We start from the raw sequence: 24268 nt of genomic DNA, 5'->3' as shown, positions 1-24268 counted from the left end.
CTGACAGAGTGCAGACAGAGTGCAAGGCTGATCCTTGATAAAGGATAATTAAATAAGTCCGTTAATTATCTTCAAAATGGGTGTTTTAGTTATCCCAAACACCCAGTTTTGATTCATGCACTACCTTGGAGTTCCCTCAGTATGCATGCAAAGGTTCAGGTCGCAAGGTTTTATGATTTTGGAGTTATGGAGGAGACACACACACACACACACACACACACACACACACACACACACACACACACACACACACACACACACACACACACACACACTGACATTTATTAGTATAGCTATATGTGCAGCAGCTGCTCTGCATCATCATTGATCCTTTCCAGTGTATGCTCTTGGCTGTGCCCTATAAAGTTCATTAACTGTTTTCTCTATTTTGATGTTCCCGCCTGATTTTTGATGCTACTCATAAATGGAATACTACAATTTTATATTTTGGTGCAAACTGTAGCATTAAAATTCCAAACGCGTCTCATTGAAATATTACACCTCAGATATTCTATCCCTGCAGGATGTTGTTATCGCTAATTTTTATTCCACGGAGGCTGCTAGTTCGGATGTTAAGTTTAAGAAAACAATTGTTTTAAAGGAATCAGTGGAGAGTTACTTTAAATTATTAAACAAACTGTAAAGCACACGGTAGTTTCTCACACTGAGTATTTCAAGCATTTGTGTGTACAGTATGTTGTTTTGAAAGACATAATACCATGAATGTTAGTACTGCAGTTGTTTCATATGCAGCCCGTGGCTGCTGGTTGCATCATTTTTCTGGAAGTGCAGCTGTGTCACTAATGCAGTGCCCCTGTTTCCAGTAAGCTGGTCCTCATTTTGCCAACCTCAGAAGGATGACAGGCTGAATCAACCCACCTGGTGTTATTTCATCAGAAGGGACAGAGGCTCAAACTCAACACCCTAAGATCTTAAGCCAGCCACCTTAACCGTTTCGCCAACACCAGGATTAAGGCTGTCTTATTAATTGTATTAATTGTAAATAAATTAAATAATTCTCATATCCAGATCTGGATCTTCACCAAAATCGAATCAATTCTTCCTTGCCACACACTCAACGTGTCCACAAAGTTACGTCTAAATCCGTCAATATCATTTTGAGATATTGTGCTAGATATCGTTTTTGACCCTATCACTCAATTGTGAAGAATCACCTAAAAATGATAATATCCGTTTCAGATCTTCACCAAAATAGAATAATTTCAGTCTTGTCACACATCCAACCTATCAAATCTGGTGTTGGCTTAATGACTAAAGTGGTTGGCTGAAGATCTGAGGATCTTGAGTTCAATCGCCTGTCGGGTTGTTGAATTAACACCAGGTGAGTTGACTCAGCCTGTCATCCTTTTTAGGTTGGCAACATGAGTACCAGCTTATTGGTGACAGGGGCATTGCATCGGCAACTTAGCTATGCCCCCAGAAAATGATGCAGTCAAGCAACCGAGGCTATGTCCACATAAATAAAATAAAAATAAAACAATCTCCACCAAGTTTCATTTGAATCTGTCCACAACTTTTTGAGATATCCTGCACACAGACAAACAAACAGATAGATGGAAAATCACTCATAGAGTGACAACTTGGCAAAACAGCACAATGTAGAATGTCACTCGGTCGAGGGCATACCTCTGCCAGGTGGAACAGTTCACGTTTTGTAGCCCACTGATGGGCTGAATCCGAACCAAAATCCAATTCGCTTGTTCTTGTCACCGATCTAACTCTTCAACCTTGTTTTCTCATAACTCGTCCACAACTTTTCGAGATATAGTACTATATTTTGTTTTTGGCACTATCTATCAATTTTATAAATCAGGTCTGTGTTGACCTTTTAACCTTATAATTAATTGGTACTTGAATTCAGCGACCTGACATGAAAATGATTTTCAAATTTCAAGTCAATCGGATGAAAATTGAGGATTTTAGAAAAAAAAATTGGTCAATGTTGTTTGACGAAATTGTGGATTTTAGACCTTTTTTTTGGTCAATGGTGTTTGAGGATTTTTTGGTCTATGTTGTTTGGGGAAATTGAGGATTTTTGGACTATTTTGACCTTTTCACCTATGGTGATCACAAAAATAATACGTGGTTGAATTCAGTGACCTGATATGTAAATCCTTTTCAAATTTCAACTCAATCGGATGAATATTGAGGATTTTAGAAATATAGCCCATGTTGACCTTTTGGTCTATGTTTACCTCAAAATCAATAGGTAGTTGAGCTTGTTGACCTTATATGCAAATGCTCTTCAAATTTCAAGTCAATCGGATGAAAATTGAGGATTTTAGAAATTTGGCTTATTGTTGACCTTTTTGGTCGACGTTGATCTCAAAATTAATAGGTGGTTGAGTTCAACAACCTCATATGCAAATGGTCTTCAAATTTTAAGTCAATCTGATGAAAATTGAGGATTTTAGAAAATCTGGCTCAAATTGGCCTATTGGCCTATGTAGACCTTTTCGGTCGACCAAATTTTACGAAACTTCAATGCGCGACCGTCGCAGGTCGGTGATATTAATCTCTGAAAATTTCGGTTTGGGCTGGAGGTGAGTGGACAGACAAACTAACAAACACATAAAGACGCACACACACACACACACACACACACACACACACACACACACACACACACACACACACACACACACACACACACACACACACACACACACACACACACACACACACACACACACACACACACACACACACACAAACGGAGGCGATCAACATACTTGTCAAAAAAAAAAAATTGCCAAATAACAAACGTGAAAACATAATCCACTTCCACCTTCGGTGGCGGAGGTAATTATGTTAATTTGTGAGGATACAACTTTTTCTGTTGAGCATTAGAATGAATTATCATACCTTATACTCTTTGACATCAACCAGTGTAGCTCTCCGAGTTTATTTTCTCGAATTCCCATTTAGGAATACATAATCACGTTTGTAAATTTGATAGTTATCACAAAGTATCAAAAGGTAAATAGGCACAGGTGCTCATGAGATAGTGCACCTCAATCAGAGAATTTTGCTCGAGCCTTTTCTTTTCAAAAGGTACTGTTTACTTTGGGTCTTTAATTTCCACATCCGCAATGGAAATGTGAGCGCCGTTTGACATTCCTATCTTCAGGATGGATACCACAACCGGGTTCCACTCTACCAGCATAGCATTTTTGAGTTTAGTCTGGTACAGTTGGTATTAAGCCTGGACTCTAACTCCATGGGAAGTGTGATACCAGCTGCACTTATCTGCCACCCAAGTCGGTCAGTGTTAGGATAACCGTTGGGTTTAAAGGTGTGTGTGTGTGTGTGTGTGTGTGTGTGTGTGTGTGTGTGTGTGTGTGTGTGTGTGTGTGTGTGCGTGCGTGTGTGAGATTACCCTGCGCTCGTGAAGCGAAAAGCAGAGTTAAGTGATCAGTATTGTGCATACATGTCCTTAGGGACTGAATGCTTTTTCATTTTACGTATGCCATACAAATATCGTATTATATGTCCGACATGTCTGCATTTTGTTAAGAGCGTACATCGAAAACTGTTCAGCGGAAGAAATTTAAACTTTAGCACATGTTACATGACCATGTGATATTGCAGACACTCTTTTGAGGTCAACATAAACCAATGGTCAACATTGGCCAATTTTATAAAATCCTCAATTTTCATCTGATTGACTTCAAATTTGAACAGGATTTGCATATCAGGTCAATAAATTCAACCATCTATTTTCAGGTCAACATAGGCCAAAACGTCAACATGGGTCAACTTTTTAATATTGTCAATTTTCATCCAATTGACTTGAAATTTGAAGAGGGTTTGCGCATCTGGTCACTGAATTCAACCACCAATTATTTGAGGTCAACATTGGCCAGATTTCTGATGCACAGGGTATATAGCTTTGAATACCATCTTGTTGGTTATGGTTTCATAAGGTGGAACGGTGTCCTCTGAGGTCTCAGTAAGGGATCATAATTCACGCACCAAGCTGTGAAGTTTTCTTATTCCAAGGGCTTTTTTCCAGGATCATCACTGTGCCCTGGACAGCCTCCAACTGCAGTTTGTAGTAATATTTCAAGGGATGTTTTTTTAAGATCTCCACAGGGTTCTTCTTTATCATTCCTATTGCTCCAATTGTCACTGGTGCAATTTTGGCACTCTTCAGCTTCCAAGATATTTTGACTTCATTTTTGAGATCTTATATAGTCATTTTCTTGATTTCTGCATTGTTTATTTTGGCCAAATTTTTGGGTTATTATACCTCAATTAGCAATGCCTTCTTTTCTTTTTTGTACATAAGTACTATATCTGGTGCAATGCTGTCTTTTATATGTAAACATGCAATGGGATCATTAGGTCAAACATGAGCATCGCTTCCCTCTTTTCAATCATTGTCTTTATGCCTCCGCTGATGAAGTCGCCGGTGGCATTATGTTTTCAGGTTGTCCGTCCATCCGTTCGTACGTACGTATGTGCATCCATGCTAATTTTCTCTGTTTTCTCTGCAACCACTGATCCGATTGATAGAAATTTTTCACTATATGTGCGACTTCTCATGTAGAATGCTTCAATAATAATTATGATGCCATATGCCACGTGGTGTGGCAGCCATGTTGGAAAAAAAGAAAAACTTTGGAGCTCCATATCTCCGAAATCGCTGCACGGAAAAAAAAATGAAACTTGGCACAAGAGAAGTAATCCCCATGGAAAACAAGTTTGATTTTTTTTTGATGATATCAATAGATGATATTCCTAATGACGTCATAATTGCATACGTCAAACACTTTATCCAATCAGTATTAAAAATTCTGAGCATCATCTCGGGATAAATAGTATGGGGGGAAAAATAGTATTGACGTCATTGGTCATATGGTTCGGCAGTTAAAAAAAATTTTAAACGTAAAAACCTTCAAAAATCTTCTCCGAAACGACTGAACAGATCAATTCGAAACTTCACAGGTATGATTGCCGATCCATGAGGAACAAAAAGTTCTCCAACAATGATGTCATAAGTCACATGGTTTGGCAGCAATGTTCAATATGCCCTCAAACCTTAAAAAATAATCTCCAGAATGGCTTGACAGATCGAAAGGAAACATCACCCACATATTCCCCAAGTCATGCCGATACCAAAGTGTTTACGAATAATTAATATGTCAAATGGTCTGGCAGCCATATTGGATTGAACGAAAAATTTTGATAAATTATTTCTCTTGAACTGTTTCATCATTCGACATGAAACATGAAAGTTATTGTCGAGTAGTCATGGGGAATATATGTTTTAAATTTCAACCTGATCTGACACATGGTCTGGCAGCCAGAAATATTTAAATATGTCTGGCAGCCAGAAATATTTAAATATTTAAATATTATCAGCTTTTGACATTTGCACATGGTTCATGCCTGGGAGCCTCATCGGTATGCATTGCTGTCTGTGCTGTCGCTGATGATTCACCAATAAGCAATGAAACCGGTCCAGCAGCTGAGGGGTTGTGTAGCATTGGGATTCTCATGTGTGTACTATTTCAGAATGTCTGTATAGCTGTGCAGGAACTCTGGGAAGGGTTTGAAACAGCAATGGGCTTACCAGACGTAGGCCTTCTTGATGGCTTTATGCAGCAGTTTCGGCGAGAGGAGCATGGGAGGTGTTAATTTATTGAGATAATCTGAGTCAGCTTGGTTTAGTTGATGAGGTAAGAATATGGTAGAAACACATATATATATATATATATATATATATATATATATATATATATATATATATATATATATATATATATATATATATATATATATATATATATATATATATATATATATAGTTGCGAATTCGTGCCCGCCGGCGTGCGGACGGCCACGTGACTCGAATCGCGGCACGTCGCCCACCGGACGGACAATTCAGTCGTGACCCTCTCGGACCAATGCCGGGAGCTAGTCACGGGTGGGGGTTTAACCTCACCACGATCGTGCCAATTGCCCACCCGCGCAGGATAGGGTCACTCGCCAAATTCGATCTGCCAAAGTACCTGCGCGAATAGTCGACCGGGCGATCACACCACGCCACAGGCCGACTCCGGACACGAACCGCTTAAGCGGTCCATTCCGTGCTACAGTGAAAACCGAGCGGTGTTATCGTCGGCCTCGACGGTTCCGATTAATTATCGGGCGTATTAAGCCCACTACGAACCCCTTACATGAAGCAGGATGGAGGGTCAATAAAGAAAAGACGAAGCGAAACGGGAAAACAGTTCACACAATGCACATTTATTACGCGACACACGGAAAGCACACATATACAGCCAAACAGTCAAAATGCACATGTAGCAGTTAAAACAAAAGAAACAATGATGCAGCGTTACTACCGACTACACGCACACAAGGCAACACTTACACAGTTCTACTTTACAGACGGCGCCAACACACATTTACTCAAAAGCAAATGAAAGAAGCCACCCTCATAGACAAGGGGGCAGACGGACCTGTAGGCCAATATGCGCGCGTGACCTGAAGGAGTGGCCAGGCCCGCGAGACGGGGGGTCCTACCCACGTCATCGTGACGCGTTGTCGGACGAGCCCCAGATGTGGCCACGTGGCTGTGCCCCGACTCCGTGCTCCTTGGCGGGTTTTGTTGGCATGACGTTTGGAGTGGGGTGGGAACGGGTCCCCTTTTTGCACTATCTCAGCGCGGGGGAAAGGGGGAATTGTTGATGCCCTGGGGGAGGAGAATGGCTGGCTGGCTTGGATCCCGCGATGAGCGATCTCACACCGCGACCTCGTCGCCGACCGCCGTCCTTCTCGCCTCGGACCCGAGCTCCTTTGCCTCTTCCCGCAACTCTACTCAGCTGACTGCAGAACCCAACTCGATGCCACACCGATGACTCGACTCACTCTGCCCTGCCGACACACACTGCTACTGTCACGATTCGCCTTGAGCTCGCCGTTTTATAGGCCGGCAAGAGAAAACGATATGCAAATATCCAGATCAGGATGACCTCGGGGCAGAGCCACGCTCGCCAATTGGATGGAGGAAAAGTGGGCGTGAACCTCCCCTGATCCTAGAATTTGCATATATCGATTTCACACAGACGCGCCTGGAGGCGGGGCCAAGCCGCTCCGCGCTTGCTAAACGAGCCCAAGACAGCCCGACGCTCAGTGTTCACAGGAGGTGCGGGAATGGCCGTAGAAGGAGAGAGGTGAGGGTGATGGAGGGTTTATCGGTGGTGGTTTGATGGTTATGGTGCCGTTTGGGAATGACGGTGATGCGATGTTTGCGGGATTGAGTTGTGAAGGTAAAGGTCGAGGCTGTTGGCGTTGTTGTTGTTGTCTGAGGGTTGGAGTGTGGTTGTAGTTGGTGATGATGGCTGGCGTGGTGGTTAAGGTGGTTCTTGTGTGATGGCGGTTGAGACGTGGTTGGTTCAAAATAAGGATAGAACAGAAAAAATGGCTATCTCAAAGCGTCGCAGCCCGGATGAATCACATAAATTTCTTCTATACAACGGGTTTGGGCTAACTCCACATGCAACTTATCGAGATATCTCACCTGAGGGTCCTGAATGGTGGTTTGCGAATTTCCACAGACTTTACATTTACTCAAAAGCAAAGGAGGTGTTCAAAATGAGTGAGAGGTGTTCTGATATTTATGAGAGGAAAGCTCGTTATGGGTTAGTTGTGGGCATACAAGTTGACAAAACGACAAGTTCACTAAAATGGTCGCACATATCAGCTGGGAATTACTGGAGTGGCGACAAAAGTGGGATCTCAAAGATGAGCGACTGCTGTGACAAGGTGAAATCTCCAGAGGGCATATATATATATATATATATATATATATATATATATATATATATATATATATATATATATATATATATATATATATATATATATATATATATATATATATATATAAACATTTATATTGTTACGGCTGTGGAAATTCACATTACACCATAAAGGGCCCTCAGGTGAGATATCTCGGTAGGTACATGTGTAGTTAGCTCAAACCCGTTGTATAGAGGGAATTTATGTGATCCATTCGGGCTGCGATCCTTCAGTTAGTCGTTTTTCTTTCTCTATCTTTTATTTCAAACAAACAAAAACCACCAACGATGCTCGTGAGCTTTTCCCGCCATTCTTCCCCGCGCTTGGTGTGAGGGAAGGGGGAAGGGCAGCTCGCCGCCGATTGGTGGATGGACAAGGTGAGGCGGTCGGGGTGAGGGACGCCCCTTTTCGAGAACCTCCTAGAAGGAGGGTGAAGCCGAAAACGGGGCGGAGCGAAGGGCAGAGCCCTGCGCTATAAAAGTCAGACACGGGCGGGGCCCGTTCTCTCCCTCTTCCTGGTGATTCGCAACAATATATATATATATATATTTATATATATATATATATATATATATATATATATAAACATTTATTTTATATATATATATATATATGTATACACATACTGTATGTAAACGTGTTACAGCACTTCTTCCCACTTTAAAGTGATAACTAAAATAAATATCCCCACTTTCTCTTTGAAAAAGTCCAAGCTTTATAAAGCACTAAAATATTATTAATGGCATGGAATCTTAAAAGGCTGCGCTGTTATCTTCGAGGGCAGCTGTGCCCTTTTTAAAATCACTTGCATAATTTCCATGTAGGACTGTCAATGAAGATACTGCCAGAATTGTGTTAATTTAAAGTTTTATAAAACCAACTTGACTCCTTACATTTTGATCCATTGTATTACTTCCTGCAGTGAATAATAAAAGAACATGGTTTTTCTGACACATTTTTAATCATCATGACCTCTATTAAAATCAGATATGCAATGTGGTATTTTTCCAAACTATCTTAAATTTTAATTTCGGTTTCCTTTAATTTTACCCCTTGTATCCCTCTTGTGAGGGGCATCCATATAATCCACACACATTTTCCGGGATATGAATGAGAGGAATTTGGGAAGCAGAATGTGTGGCAAGGGGGCAGGGAAAAAAAGGGAAAGGAGAGTGGGAGGAGAGAGAATCAAGTCCATCCCGGGGTGTGAGGGGGGTGGGGGTGGGGTTGGAGGGGTTCACATTTGTGTAAGCAATAAACAGATAATTCTCTAGAGAAGAGAATTCACTCACAGAAAGGTCATTCTGTCACATTTCATATCATCCAAGCAGCCCTTGGAAGCACTGGCATTACCCATTGTGATTCAGACCATCTATAAACCTGTTTGCATCCAATACTGAGCACAGAAATATGGTGACATGTGGTGTCGGTGAGATTGAGGTGCCGTTGGAAGTTGTGAAATTGTCACAAATGTTGGGGGTAGTTGTGATGTTTGGAATGTCTTCAATCGTAAGGGTTCAGTTGTTGAGAATGGCATGAGCAATGGGGGAATTAAAGGTTTTCATAGTGTTGGGATTAGTTGCATCGATTTGAGTTAATGAAGTGATAAGCGTGCCATTGGTGTTTTGGAGTTTGGCTTGGGAACAATTCATGGCACTGGAAGTCAGTGGAATATTTATTATTGCGTGAAAACATGTACAATAAATGTTGAAAATTTTGTAAGGTGTTGAGTAAAGTAATCGGTATGTTATGAGTGAGAGGTGTTCTGATATTTATGAGAGGAAAGTTTGTTATGGGTTAGTTGTGGGCATACAAGTTGACAATACGACAAGTTCACTAAAATGGTCGCACAAATCAGCTGGGAATTACTGGAGTGGCGAAAAAAGTGGGATCTCAAAGATGAGCGACTGCTGTGACAAGGTGAAATCTCCAGAGGGCATTGCCTCCTTCCACCACCAAAAAGGGTGAAATCTATCTAAAGTATTACACCCTGAACTCTCTGGAGTGTGGTGATGCCACTGGTCTAATGTCCGAAGAGGCTGCGTGTACAAATAATCACCCCCCCCCCCCCCCCCCGCAATGTGATACAAAGGGGATAGCAAGAGCAAAATAAAATTTGGATATCAGTATACAACAGCCCAATCATTTTGAAGGGTGTTGGGGGATCTTTCAAACCTACAAGTGAATGATTGCAGATGACTTAGCCAGCTTAATGTTCCATCCAAAGGATGGTGAACTGTGAAGCAACAACCTGTTGACAAAGAGCGAGGGTGACTGTTTTTGCAGTGATATGATGAATCAAACCCAGACTGGACAACTGAATGACGAGTCCATGATGTCTGAGCTATCTTTTCAGCCAAAAGAGACAAGATGCGCACAGTAAGCTGCCATGGGGACGAGATGACATGCAGAGAGAGGACGTTGATTTTTCAATCTTTTTAGCTGAGGGATCATGATATATATATATATATATATATATATATATATATATATATATATATATATATATATATATATATATATATATATATATATATATATATATACACAAGAAAAGGTGCCCGTCTTTGACGGGTGTCACTGGCAACATATGGTAAAAGACAGATAGCATGAATGTATTTTAAACAATATATTATATCATTTTTATCCATTGATTATCATTCAGGTTTTCCCCTTCGACTATCCCGCAGTAGCTCCACTTCGATGACATTACAGTTTCGTGACTACACAACGTGTACCATTCTTGAGTTGCGGAGGATCCATAGAGCGCATTAAAATTACAGGGCACCCTACTTTAAAGTGATCCAAAAGGCCGGATCAGTTTTGTGTACATATTCATATCCTGTAGCTTTTTGCTGGCTGGATCAGTTTCGTCTACATATTCATATATTGTAGATTTTAGCTGATTCTGAAACTGTTAACAGCATGTCGATCGGATGGTTCTGTGATTTTCTACGGTAGTAAACAGAAGTACGACTTAAGCCTGTACACCACGATGTGGAGACCCGAGGACCTAATATTTCACAACAAACTAAAAACTCACAAAATTTGAAAATATTTTAAATAAACAATTTATTATAATCTATATCTATAAAACTGAGAATGTGTGTGTGTGTGTGTGTGTGTGTGTGTGTGTGTGTGTGTGTGTGTGTGTGTGTGTGTGTGTGTGTGTGTGTGTGTGTGTGTGTGTGTGTGTGTGTGTGATCGTTATACATTTCCACAAACTCCAACCGATTCCATTCAAATTCGGTACTATTATGGCTTTTGGTCCACCTTCGGTCATTGGTTATAAATTTTTTTCCATAACACTTCCGATATTCGAAAAAATCGATAAATCGATATCCTTTATAGGATTTTCCATTCAAATCCACTCAAGTTTAAGGCCTACGGGGGACGCAAATTTCCACTTTACCCCGGGCGCTGTTTACCCCCCGCTACGCCAAGCTGTTAGGGTTAGGGTTAGCTGTTAGGGTTAGGGTTAGTGTTCGGGTCGCTAACCCTAACCCTAACAGCTAACCCTAACCCTAACCCTAACAGCTATTCAGGAAATTTGCAAGAAAGCCCGGGCAACGTCGGGCTTTATTGCTGTCCCGAGCAACGCCGGGCTTTACTGCTAGTATCAATTAAATATCATTTTTATCCATCGATAATATGAATTGTTCTGTAAAGCTGTAGTTGTTCTCCTGGGATCTGCGCATCCATCCACGATCTATGTTCTAATGAAGTGCAGTCGGAATAATAAAAACAGTACCGTGCGGGAGTGTAGGTAATCTCTCCAAAGCTCTCGGAAAGCCTTAAAATGCATCACGATCAGTTTGATTGTGAACAGATATACGGACGGACGGACATCGAGACCGGTTTTATTAGGTCATCATGAAGGTATCGCTTGATATTACACATTGAAATAGAGATATGAATACTCAAGTGAGTTTATTATATGTCTATGATAGTTTATTGACAGCTCAATAACATGAGCAATTTAATATGGCGTATAGTGATTAATGATAACATACTCTACAAAAGGTTTTACGAACTCATCTTAGTGGTCCTCTAAAAAATGGGAAACATTTTTATTTCTTTTTTGTGCAATAATTCCTCCCATTTTGCAAATGGAGAACATGAACTGTTTAACTCCCATAATTATCAAAAATAATTTTGAGGGGCCTCCTAAGGAAGACAATAACATCATTACTATACATGTCAAAGCTTGTTTCATATCATGCAGTAACAAAAATCTGATGGTGGAACAAAAAAAGGGGCGTGCCGAAATATTAATATTGATTGTATATTGTATATTGTATAATATATATATATATATATATATATATATATATATATATATATATATATATATATATATATATATATATATATATATATATATATATATATATACACACACAGATATAGATATGAAGGATCAACCCACATCATTCACCTGTGAATGGAGGGAATAACCAATCAGCTGTCATCTAATCAATTAAACCCAGCTGGTCAGATTATGTTCATAAATAGAATCCTCCCACGCTGTTCTTCCTGAAGAAGCTGCATAAAGCAACCAAGAAAGGCTACCAAGGTAAACCCTTTGCTGTTTCAAACCCTTCGCAGACAGAGTTCCTCCACAGCTGTTAAGACGTTCAGAAATGGTACATACCCCCTCAGCCGCCGGACCGGTTTCATTGCTTATTGGTGAATCATCAGTGACAGCGCAGACAGAAATGCATACCAATGAGGCTCCCAAGCATGTACCACACCACATGCGAATATCTAAAGCAGTCATTTTGAAAATGATAAAGACAGACCCACCCACATCTCTTATCCATGAATGAAGGGAACTTCTTGGTTGCTTTATGCAGCTTCTTCAACTGGAAAAGCATGGGAGTCGATATGTATGTATTTGTATATATATATATATATGTATTTGTATATATATATATATATATATATATATATATATATATATATATATATATATATATATATATATATATATATATATATATATATATATACATGTGTGTGTGCTATCCCTGTGTCGTAAGAGGCGACCAGGGTTGCGTCAGGAAGGGCATCTGGCGTAAAACATGTGCCAAATCACGATGCGGATCATACGGATGATCCACTGTGGCGACCGCTAACGGTAGCAGCCGAAAGAAGAAGAGTATATATATATATATATATATATATATATATATATATATATATATATATATATATATATATATATATATATTGTTGTGGTTGACCAAATTCGCAAACCACCATTCAGGTCCCTTAGGTGAGATATCTCGGTAAGTATATGTGTAGTTAGGCCCAAACCCGTTGTCTAGAGGGAATAAATGTCATTCATGAGGGCTGCGACTCTTCAGGATAGCCGTTTTTCTTTTACTATCTTTATTTTGGACCAGCCGCCATTATTACCACCACCAACCACGTCTCAACAGCCATCACAACAACAACCACCAACCACAACGCCGCTTCACCACAACCGCCACGACCTTTACCGTCACAACTCGCCACCATCGCATCACCTTCATCTCGCGCCACTCGTGGGCACTGATGCTGGACTCGTGTGAGGCGCGCACCGAGCAGCGTGTTCAAAAACATCACGGACTTTCCGCAGAAAAACGGATCAAAAACGACTCATGCCCACTTTTGTTCCGTCCAATCGGTGAGCGAGGGGCGGTTTGGCCCCGCCTCCAGGGCGTTGGAGGGCGGTCGCTATATGCAAATTCATGGATCAAAAAGCAGTCACGCCCACTTTTCCTCGGGCCAATGGGGAGCGAGGTGAAAGGTCGGAGGCAGAGGGTCAAAGATGAAAGAGCGAAGCCACGGGGCTTATAAAAACGACTGCGTTCGTCAGGCAGTTCGCAGTTGGGAGTTCGCGGAGCCAGTGAAGAGTTGGGACGGAGAGGGCGATCGGATGAAGCTGTGGAGAGGCGGCGGCGGCGAAGGCGGTTGAGGGGGTGCTCGCGTCGGATTCGGGGAACTGCGGAGGGAGAGGCCGGCGGCGCGACCGAGGTCGTGGTGGAGACGCTCGTTGCGGGACCCGAGATTTTGTGAAATCCTCCTTTCCCCGAGCATCAGCAACCCCCTCCTGTTTCCCCCCGCGCTGAGATAGTGCGACAAAAGGGGGCCCCCTTCCCACCCCCTACCAGACACTGTCCGCGAGGCCCGCGGAGTTGAGGCACCACCGCCACTTCGCGTTTCATCCTCAGACGGGTAGGCCCGACACGGTCTCGGCCCCAGGCCCGCCTACCCCCCTCATCCTGGAGGGTGGTTCTCTTTTCTTTTGCTTTGGGAATATGTGTTGTCGGCGCCGTCTGTGAAGTAAAATTGTATAAGTGTTGCCGAGTGCCCGGTAGTCGGATAGATCTGCATTGTTGCATTTGCTTTTTGTCTTCTTCTTTTACATGTGCTTTTGGTGGAATTGTATATGTGTGCTTTCCGTTCATCGCAAAATAAATGTGCTTATTGTTGAACTGTTTTCCCGCTTCGCTTCGTCATTTCTTTCATTGAATCCCCATCTTGCTTCACGTAAAGGGTTGGTCGTGGGCTAAGACGCCCGGTAATTAATCGAACCGTCGAGGCCGACGAATAACACCGCTCGGTTATCCCGATAGTACGGAACGGGTCGCTTAAGTGGCCCGTGTCCGAAGTCGACCTGCGGCGAGGTGCGATCGCCCGGTCTACCCTCCGTGTGGGTACTTAGGTAGGTCGAATTTGGCGAGCAACCCTATCCCACGCGGGGGCCGATTGGCACGATCGCGGTGAGACCGAAAGGTCCACCCGTGACTGGTTCCCGGCGTTAGTCCGAGAGGGTCACGACTGGATTGTCCGTCCGGTGGGCGACGTGCCGCGATTCGAGTTACGTGGCCGTCAGCACGCCGGCGGGCGCGAATCCGCAACAATATATATGTGTGTGTGTGTGTGTGTGTGTGTGTGTGTGTGTTTTGCGAAGTCTCTAATGATCCCAGAGAATAAGGGGAGGAGGGGGAGTGGATAGAGCAGGAGTAAGATGACAGGCAGAAGGGTGACCTCAACATCTTCCCTGTGGGCTGCGGCTTGTATGTGTGCACAAACGCGAGAAATCTTCGTAGATTGAACATAGAGATGCTGTGTGCGTACCAAGCAGGATTGTCTTCCAGCACTATTGTCCTGGATTTTATCACCATCTTATTTAACCTCTCTAAATCCACGTCAACCAGAAGTCTTATTGTATTTACCTTTATTTTAGAGGCCATGTTGATGCTTCATCAGTATATTTCAAATTGGAAAGAACGAATTACAGTCCTGCATATATTTATTTGAAAAAAAAAAAAGTTTGCTTTTTATTCAAGAATGAAGAAAATATTATAAGGTTTGGGAAATTTTGTAATCTATGGCTTCTTTGTAATCATTGGTTTCACACATTATTCCTTGCCGATATATGCAAGATTTCATCTCATTTTCACATAAATCGATCCATTGTTTCATTGTGTCTCACTCCATATATTTGGGTAAGAGAGAGAAACACAATGCATGGCCATTTATACTACCAGCCAAACCAAAACAATTACATCATCATGGTCTTTGGGTCGTACAGGACAAGATAAATGATGCTTAGGATCAGAGAGAACAAATATTCTGAAAAAGCAAATGTCATCAAAGTGAAAATGATATGGAGCATGTGGATGAGTGATGCTTTTGAACATCCAGACAGGTGAAAATAATCTTGGATCACCTGTCATGTTTGATTAATTTGCATCTAGTGCACAGAGGTGCAAAACTATATCGGCTCGATGGGAAGCATTAAAGAGATGTGGCAGTGTGTTATTGCTGTAATGGTCAAGAGAATACAGGCCTGAAATAGACTCGCCAACAAGATTACTTACATTCAGCATGTATGGATTCCTTCTTTTTTGATGAGAACTGTCAGATGTGTTCCATCAATTAAAGCAACGTTACAAAATCTTATAGAACTGGCATTGAGCAGGGTTATGAACTCAGTGGAATATGAAAAAAAAATCTTATCCATGAAACAAGGAGACAGAACAATGTCAAACTTAATGTGAACAAATGGCCAGAAATAAAAGGCAATTTTGTGAAGTTTTGGAACTGGAACACTAAGTGATTACTGCATTAAAAAAACTTTATTGAAATCTTACAAAATAAAACTCCTGGATTTTTCAAGGTTGCTTGTTACATTGATACGTCTCCCATTAATTTCTTATTTAAAAAAATGTTTTTTAAACAAAACTCTTGCAATCGACAGCAGCGGTTTAGAACTGCAATGACCACTACTTTAACTGGCCCAATTATACTCACCTCCATGTGTCAACGGCCAAGGAAGGTTTTCGCCCAATTCTTTCATGATCCGGCTGGCCAGACCTGCAGTTCGACTGAAGGTGACAGAATTTTGAATTTGTTCATGGTGCCAGCGATAGCTCACCTGCTCTCCGTGAAAGACACCGTGGGATCTGTAACGTCCACCAACGACCCTTGTGCTATACAAATGGGTTATCTGGCTTAATGTTCTTCCGATGGACGGCAAACACAACCAGGGTGGTGCCTCGCTCTGCTCATGCAAAACCATGGTGGCAGTTTATAGTTTTCGAACTTTGTGTGGACATTTTGAACCTCGGCTCGACAGTTCAGAAGCGAGTGTGCACACCTCTTAAACCATCTTGTCAGCCAGCCAATAGTGGTTATGAAGCCATAATCATTTTATGTGTATCTATTTTTTGAATTACCCCAAAGGATATTGTGAACTTCTCTACTATTTTAGATTTGTGACGATGTTCATACTCTAATTGATGCAAGGCTGTAACAGTGATGCACCAGGGTGAAATATTCGACTCTGACTAAAGAGAAAAATAAGAAAGATAAAAATAATTAAATGGAGTCGAGATGTGAAAATGAGTTAATCACCGATGATGAAAGCAAGAGATCAGATCATGAACCATGTTCTATGGCTCGTCGCAGAGCATTGGTTCTACTGAAGCATTTTCTTGGTTAGGGTTCCAATCATGGACGGGTCGCCACTCCAACATAGGAAGTCAGGGCAGGGAATTTGAATTTGGACAGGGTGTCAGCAATCAAGGTTCCTCCTGATGCCTCCATCCTTGTTCTTTGCTTATTTGGGTTCCTTCTGGTGACTCCAATGCACTATTTGGTTTTCCGTTTGATTATGTTTGTCCCATATCCTGATGCTGTGTGGACTGTGCTTCCCCGCTGATGGGAATTCTGGTAGCTTGTACCTGTTGCTGCGTTTTGAGCCTGGGGGAGTAAGTCTTGAATTTTTTGAAGAAGATTTTTGAAGGTTTTAAAAAAAACAATATGGCTACTGAATCACGTGATTGATGGCATCATAAATTTTTTGCTGTGGACCATTTTATCCCGAGATGAGCCGCAAAAATTTTCATGCTGATCAGATGTAGCATTCTACATAAGCAATTGTGACATCATAACAAAGGCACCTTTGACATCACAGGAAAAAAATCACACTTATTTCCCATGAGGAGTGCTTTCCGTGTGCCAAGTTTCAATTTTCTCCTTGGCACGGTTTCAGATACAGAGGTCCAAAGTTTTTCTGTTTTTCCAACATGGTTGCTACACTACGTGACCTATGACGTTATAATTATCATTGAAACATTCTACCTGAGTAGTTGCTCCGACAGTGAAAATTTCATCTCAATCCGACAAGTGGTTGCGGAGAAAAACACTAAAGTTCTGTGCAGACAGACAGACAAACAGACAAATGGACCCAAATGCAACACCCTCTCCTTCGGGTGGGTAAATATAGAAATAACAATATATTTTGCAAGTTAACTTTGTTTCAGTTCCTGGACCCATGGTTTGCAAAGTCGGCCAGATTTTTATCCACGAACCCTTGGGGTAATTATCTCATTGGTGCCATTTCTTGTTCACAGAGAGACTTGACTAAAGGTGTCACATCAAGGTGAACGAATGCGTGTGGAAACAAACATAGGAACGTCTCAACTTGCCAGAGTGTTGGTGAAGGAGTCCATACAAGCTCGATTCAACTACGGTGTGGGCAGTTGTTTTGTTTTTACCTCCTTTAACTTCCTCCATTTGACAAATGAGATTCGACAATGGAAGGGCAGGTCAGTTATTCCTTTTTCTGAGCCTTGACCGAAAGGTTAAAATCCCATATGCTGTGCCGATTTTTATTTATTGATTTTTTTAAAATTATTATTGGTTTCTAATGTCTTTGTAATATATTATGCCTGGTGTTGGCTTCATGGTTAAGGTGGCTGGCTTAAGATTGTAGGGTTCCTGAGTTTGAGCCCCTGTCGTGCTATTGAAATAACACCAGTGGGTTGACCCTACCTGTCATCCTTCCGAGCTCGAAAAAATGAGTACCAGCTTTCTGGAAGGAATGAGCCATTCAAGTATCCTGCATTGGAGTGGCGACCCATCCAGGCCTGCACCCCCGCCAAGTGAAACTGCCTCGGCAGCCTCAAGGCATGAAATGAATGGTTGTTATTATTATTATTATTATTATTATTATTATTATTTGTAATCTATTACTGAAGGAAGGAGCATCCGTCTGTGTGTGTCATGCTTAATTCCAAAGGGTTCCCGCTGTCGTAGAGTAATAAAAATAGGACCACGTGTCCTGAATCTCACCTGGATCAGGAGCAACACTCACTCAAATTGGTCAAACCACCCCCCCCACACACCCCATTTGACCCTGATTATTACTATTATTATTATTATTATTATTTTTTTTTTAATGCCATGAACAAAGTTTAGCACATCATGAGTGATGAAGGTTGTGCTCAAGTTTCATCGAAAACATGTGTGTAGTTTCGGAGACGAGAGCATATGCCTATTTTTTTTGGGGGGGGGTCAACCCACCAGAAACCCCCTTAATGAGCATAGATTTTGATGTGGTCAATACACCTTCGTTCGGCATCAGATATGAAGCTTGTGACCAAGTTTCATCAAAATGGTATGTTTGGTTCAAGCAATAATGACTGAAGAGTTTACGGACTGACTGCTGACTGACTGACTGACTGACTGGCTCACCCACTCACTCACTTATGGACACTACTCGATCGCTTAAGCCCACCTGACTAAAGTCCAGGTGAGCTAAAAATGGAACCGTTGGAAAGCTGATCGATTTACTGGGAATAAAGATTCATGGCTGTTTGATCATAAAGATTCCTGTTTAAAAGCCTTTCTTTCCTGAAAGGAAGAAGACGCAGAAGTAGAAGAAGAAGCAGGATCTGGAGCTTTAATGTAGCGATTCCAGCCGTACGACAATAGGGACCCTTCAGAATAAAGCATGACTGACACGGAAAGAAGCAAGCAAAATAATCTCTAGTAATACAGCTTGAAACAAACAAAAAAAAAAATATATATATATATATATATATATATATATATATATATATATATATATATATATATATATATATATATATATATATAACATCCATTGAAGGAACACACAAACAACAACCACAGCTACGACGACCAACAGCAGCAATGTGGTATAAAATATCCTATTTTCGCATGTTTCGCCTCATTTTACATCCTCATTGACATTCACGAATAGACATGCCATATCGTAGATGCCAACATTGAGAGAAGGAAAAGTAGTAGGATGGAAAGGATCTGCGGTGTGAGGGAGGAGGGTTTTGGTTGGGAGTGTCCTCCTCCATTGGTTGGGAGATTTTGTAATTCTAACCTTAAATTTGTACATTCTAACACACTGTTTTAAGCAAAATGAATCCAGAGTAATCATGTTTGCCTGATGACTTTAAGTTTGTTTTATTTTTATTTTTTTAACATGTAACGATCCTGAACATGTTTTGGAATTTACAATGTATAATATAAGTTTAATGAGTAAAATATAATCTCAGATTTCAGGATAAACTTAGACTTGGCCATTACCTCTTGTTACTGGGATGCTTGGGACCTTGCACTAAGATTCGTGCAGACGACTAACACAGCACAGGAGACGTTCTTATTGGTACAATGTTTTTCTCCGAGTTACATCTTGTCAGTCAACCAATGAGAAACATCCTACGTTTTGTGGGTCAATAATGCTTGTAAATGAGACAGGCATGGCTAGTTTATGCGAAAATACACTGATGCAAAATTAAAAATACAGCAGTGTTCTCCCACCATGATATATGTATACTTGTCATACATATGATGTCACTTGGTTTTGTATAACAACAAAACAGCTTGGTCATGGTTCCGCAAGCAGCCTCAACTGTACGGTACCTGAACAATATCATCAAACCGGTCAAGAAACAGTTTGCTGGCACCTGAGTAACGAGCTTATCACCGAGAGGGATAATGCTCCACTGTGTTGCAGTTTCTATGCTAATTAAGTAGTTTCCAGAAATCAGAGGTCTTCCAAAACAAGCTCAGTCAGACCACTCAACATGCTCAGAAGGCTTGAAAGAATCTATATGTAGATGAAAGCCAAGCAATGATTTTGGTGGAAGCTTTCTGATGAAATGTAACACAAACTAATTATTTCCATTAAATTACTGTAGCAATTAATTATCAAGGAGCTTTCAAAACGTTTCTTGAACAAAATGTTCATGTGTGTCTGAGTTTTAAAAAACTAGCTTTTACAGAGTTATGGATCTCTGTCATCTTCTGCCTCATTTCTGATCTTGCACCCTCTGACCTCTCTGTGCTTTGTCCCCCCCCCCCAGGTATCTACAGAACATATTGTTATGGTTGTGGAAATTCGCATTACACCATAAAGAGTCCTCAGGTGAGATATATCGGTAAGTTCATGTGTAGTTAGCCCAAACCCGTTGCATAGAGGGAATGTATGTGATCCATTCGGGCTGCGATGCTTCAGTGAGCCGTTTTTCTTTTGCTGTAGTTAATTTGGTGCAAAAACAACAACGAACCTCGCCACAACCAACATCTCAATGATCACACCATTCACTACACGACACCACCTTCCACAACTACGCTACCACATCTTCGCCACTCGCCATTCAACGAGCACCGTGCGGGCGCGTGCAAGAACAAAAACCAACAATGCTTGTGGGGTTTTCCCGCCTAATTTCCCCGCCTGATGCTTCCGCCTGAATCCCCCACCCCCACGCTTGGTGTGAAGGGGAGGGGTGCGGCAGCTCGCTCCCGATTGGTGGATGCACGGCGTGAGGCGGTCGGAGTGGGGGCACGCCCCCCTTCGAAAGCTTTCTGGAAACGCCTCGAAGGAAGGAGGAGCCAAGAACGGAGCGGGGCGGAGCGAAGGGTGGAGCCGGCGCCGACAAAAGGGTGGGTGTGAAGAGTTGGGGTTGGTTGGTTGTTCCCTTGTTCAAGTTGGAGGCTGAAGGCTCTTGGTTCGTGTAAGCGATTAACAAAAGGCGTGGGCGTGAAGGTCGACGAGAACGTCGTTCCTTTTCCTGTTCCCTTGTCCCTGAAGGGGAATTTTGGAGAGTTGCGGCGATCGTCCCTGGTCGGAGGTTCTGTTCGTTCGTCCGAGCTGTCGAGCCGACCACACGAGCGACGCGCGGCACGAGCTCGCGGACCACGCCGGAGGGACTCGGAGTTACGGTCGCCAAGGACTCAACGCGCTCAGGGAAGTCGCGACTTCCTTTTCTTTTGGGGTTTTGTGTAAATGTCTGTGGGTGGCGCCAGTCTGGTCAAGTTGAACTGTTTAAGTGTTGTAAATAATTATATTCGGTTTTAACTCTTTCCCTGCTTCCTTTTGACTGTGTAATAAAGTGCTTGCTTGTTGAACTGTTTTCCCATTTCGCTTCGTCTTTTCTTTTATTGAATCTCCATCTTGCATCACGTAAGGGATTGGTAGTTGGTTTAAAGCACCCGGTAATTAATCGGAACCGTCAAGGCCGACGATAACTCCGCTCGGTTATCCCTGGAATACGGAACGAACCGCTTAAGCGGTTCGTGTCCGGAGTCGGCCTGTGGCGTGGTCCCATCCCTCGGTACGCTACCCGCGCGGGTACTTGGGTATATCGACATTCGGCGATTCACCCTATTTCGCGCGGGTAGATTGCGGACTGGGTGGTGGTGGGGTTAAACCTACACCCGTGACTGGTTTCTGGCGGTAGTCTCAGGAAGGTCACGACTGAATTGTCCGTTCTGGTGGGCGAGGCGGCCGCCATTCGAGTCAAGCGGCCGATCGCACGCCGGACGGGCCAGAATTCGCAACAATATGTGGTCCACCAGCAAACCCCCACCTTATGAAGCAGCCTAAATTCAGAACCACTGCTCACCTCCACTCATTTATCCTCATTTTTTCCTACCTGTGGAACCACCTTCTAAACTCTCTTCAATCTCATTCTTCCCTCCAGGTCTTCAATACAGCCATTCACCACCATCTCAAGTCAACCTCCATCCAAAATCATGATCTTTTCTCCACCCATTAAAGCACCCCCCATCCCTACCAAAATTTTGCTTATTAATCTATCTTGACAACCCTTTGTGTTCTCCCTCACCCCTCATTGTTACCTGCATCCCTTGTTTGGCCATCGCCATCTACTTTCTCCCTCTGCCTGCTGTTGGTGTTTCCCCCTCTCTTGTTCCAGTTGTTGTGTTGTGTCCTGATTTTATTTTGTGTCATAGCTCTTCCACAAGCCTAGAGCATGTATATATAAAAATACATTGTACATTCAAATCTGGTAATGTCACATGACATCCTTACCATATTGTTATTTTCCTTTCATGACTATTACTTATTTAATGGCCCCAATAGTAGGGCAACTTAGCTAAATATAGCATGACAATTGTGCATTTTGTGAGGAAAGCACCAAATTTGGCACACCAGTCGTCTATCATATTATGAACAGATTTGGAGATTGGGCCATCTCAAATTCAGCCGCTGATGGCTGTGGCAGCCATTTTCCACTGCCATCAAAAATTTTGAGATGGCCCAATATCCAAATCTGTTCATAATATGATAGGCTACTGGTGTGCCAAATTTGGTGCTTTCCTCATAAAATGCACAATTGTTATGCTAAGTTACCCCACTACACGTATCTCAACTTCTTGTGAGTTCAGCCACGGAAAGTTTTTGGCCCAAATCTTCATGAACTGGCTGACCAGGTCTGTGGTTTAAATGAAGCGAGCAGGAATTTGTAATTTGTTCAGAGTGCGGGAGATAACTCAGCGACTGTTCATGAAAACACCTTTGGATCTTTAATGTCCACCAAGAGCCAGTGCTGTCAGGTGGGTCCCCCAGCCTTAAAGATGGGTTGAGATTCTAACCCAGGCTCGACAGCTCAAACACAAGGGCACATAACTGCAAATTATACCACAAGCCTATATTTTCACTTGCCTTCATCCCTTGCATATTCCTGTACAGTGTGTGCGTGTGCATGTACGTGCAAAATCACACACACACACACACACACACACACACACACACACACACACACACACACACACACACACACACACACACACACACACACACACACACACACACACACACACACAGTTGAAAGTGTGTCTGTGTTTGTTTCTCTGTGACCTATGCACGTGAAAAGTACTGGGCTGATCCTCACCAAACCTCACATGCTGATAGAACATGTACCCGGGAGTGTCCCGATGTGAAAGAATTGTACTTCCGGTTACTGAATTATGACGTCATCACCTGATTGCATAACGTTAATTTTTCAAGTTCAGCCATTTGCAATAGAATGAAAAAATAATGCTAGTCAATTGAAGACAATGACTTAAGCCTGGTGTTGGCGCAGTGGTTCGGGCAGCGGCTTGGGATCCAAAAGGTCCTGAGTTCAAGCCCCGTTGAGCCACTGAATTAATACACCAGGGGGTTGACTTAGCCTGTCATCCTTCCGAGGTTGGCGAAATGAGTACCAGTGTACTGGGCCGGTGTATACCCCGGTTAAAATAGGTGTACCATATCCCTGTGTCGTAAGAGGCGACCAGGGTTGCGTCAGGAAGGGCATCCGGCGTAAAACATGTGCCAAATCACTATGTGGATCATACGGATGATCCGCTGTGGCGACCCCGAACGGGAGCAGCCGAAAGAAGAAGAAGAAGAAGAATTGAAGACAATGACTTCCGACTTCCCGGTTTCCGAATTATGACTTGTGCATTCGACACACTTGCAAAAATGACCATATGTATATTATACCGTATAATGATATAATAATCATCTGTAAGTCATATTTTATTAACATTTTCTTTGTTCATTATTGTTATAATCATGGTTATAAAAACCATTTTTATTGTTACTGTATAACGTTTTTACGTCACTTTGGCCTGGATTCGGGATCAGCGATCAAATAATGTAAATCACCATTAAAAATTATTTTTTGATAATGCGGGAGTTATCTCTATTAAAATCAGTCGAGGAAATATACACCATGTCTGATATTTGAGTCTTTCATGTCTCCGACGATGCCTTTATCTCCAGGGACGCATCATTCCCCATGACAAAATCCGGAAGCAAAAGGGTCAT

The 24268-nt window shown here is 42.2% G+C and overlaps 1 long non-coding RNA gene across 10 annotated transcripts in view; it reads left to right on the top strand.

The window, feature by feature from the left end:
* The window catches only part of LOC147026228 (uncharacterized), a 124346-nt gene extending 101810 nt beyond the window's left edge, over positions 1–22536 (top strand). For 6 of the 10 annotated variants that reach the window (XR_015058174.1, XR_015058178.1, XR_015058175.1 and 3 more), the window contains 4 exons: positions 17745–18300; positions 20517–20578; positions 20933–21096; positions 21245–22536. This is a non-coding gene — a long non-coding RNA (uncharacterized LOC147026228). Of the gene's footprint in view, positions 1–17744; positions 18315–20516; positions 20592–20932; positions 21097–21244 lie in introns of all 10 variants that reach the window. The other 4 variants (XR_015058180.1, XR_015058177.1, XR_015058181.1 and 1 more) reach the window with 4 other exon arrangements.
* The last annotated feature ends 1732 nt before the right edge of the window (positions 22537–24268 follow it).

This window comes from Eptatretus burgeri, chromosome 5 (genome assembly GCF_056783735.1).
Source record: "Eptatretus burgeri isolate ZD-2024b chromosome 5, Ebu_testis_v1, whole genome shotgun sequence".
NCBI classification, from domain to species: Eukaryota; Metazoa; Chordata; class Myxini; order Myxiniformes; family Myxinidae; genus Eptatretus; species Eptatretus burgeri.
Note: the sequence above shows the minus strand (reverse complement) of the source record. Positions and strands in the feature narration are given on the sequence as shown.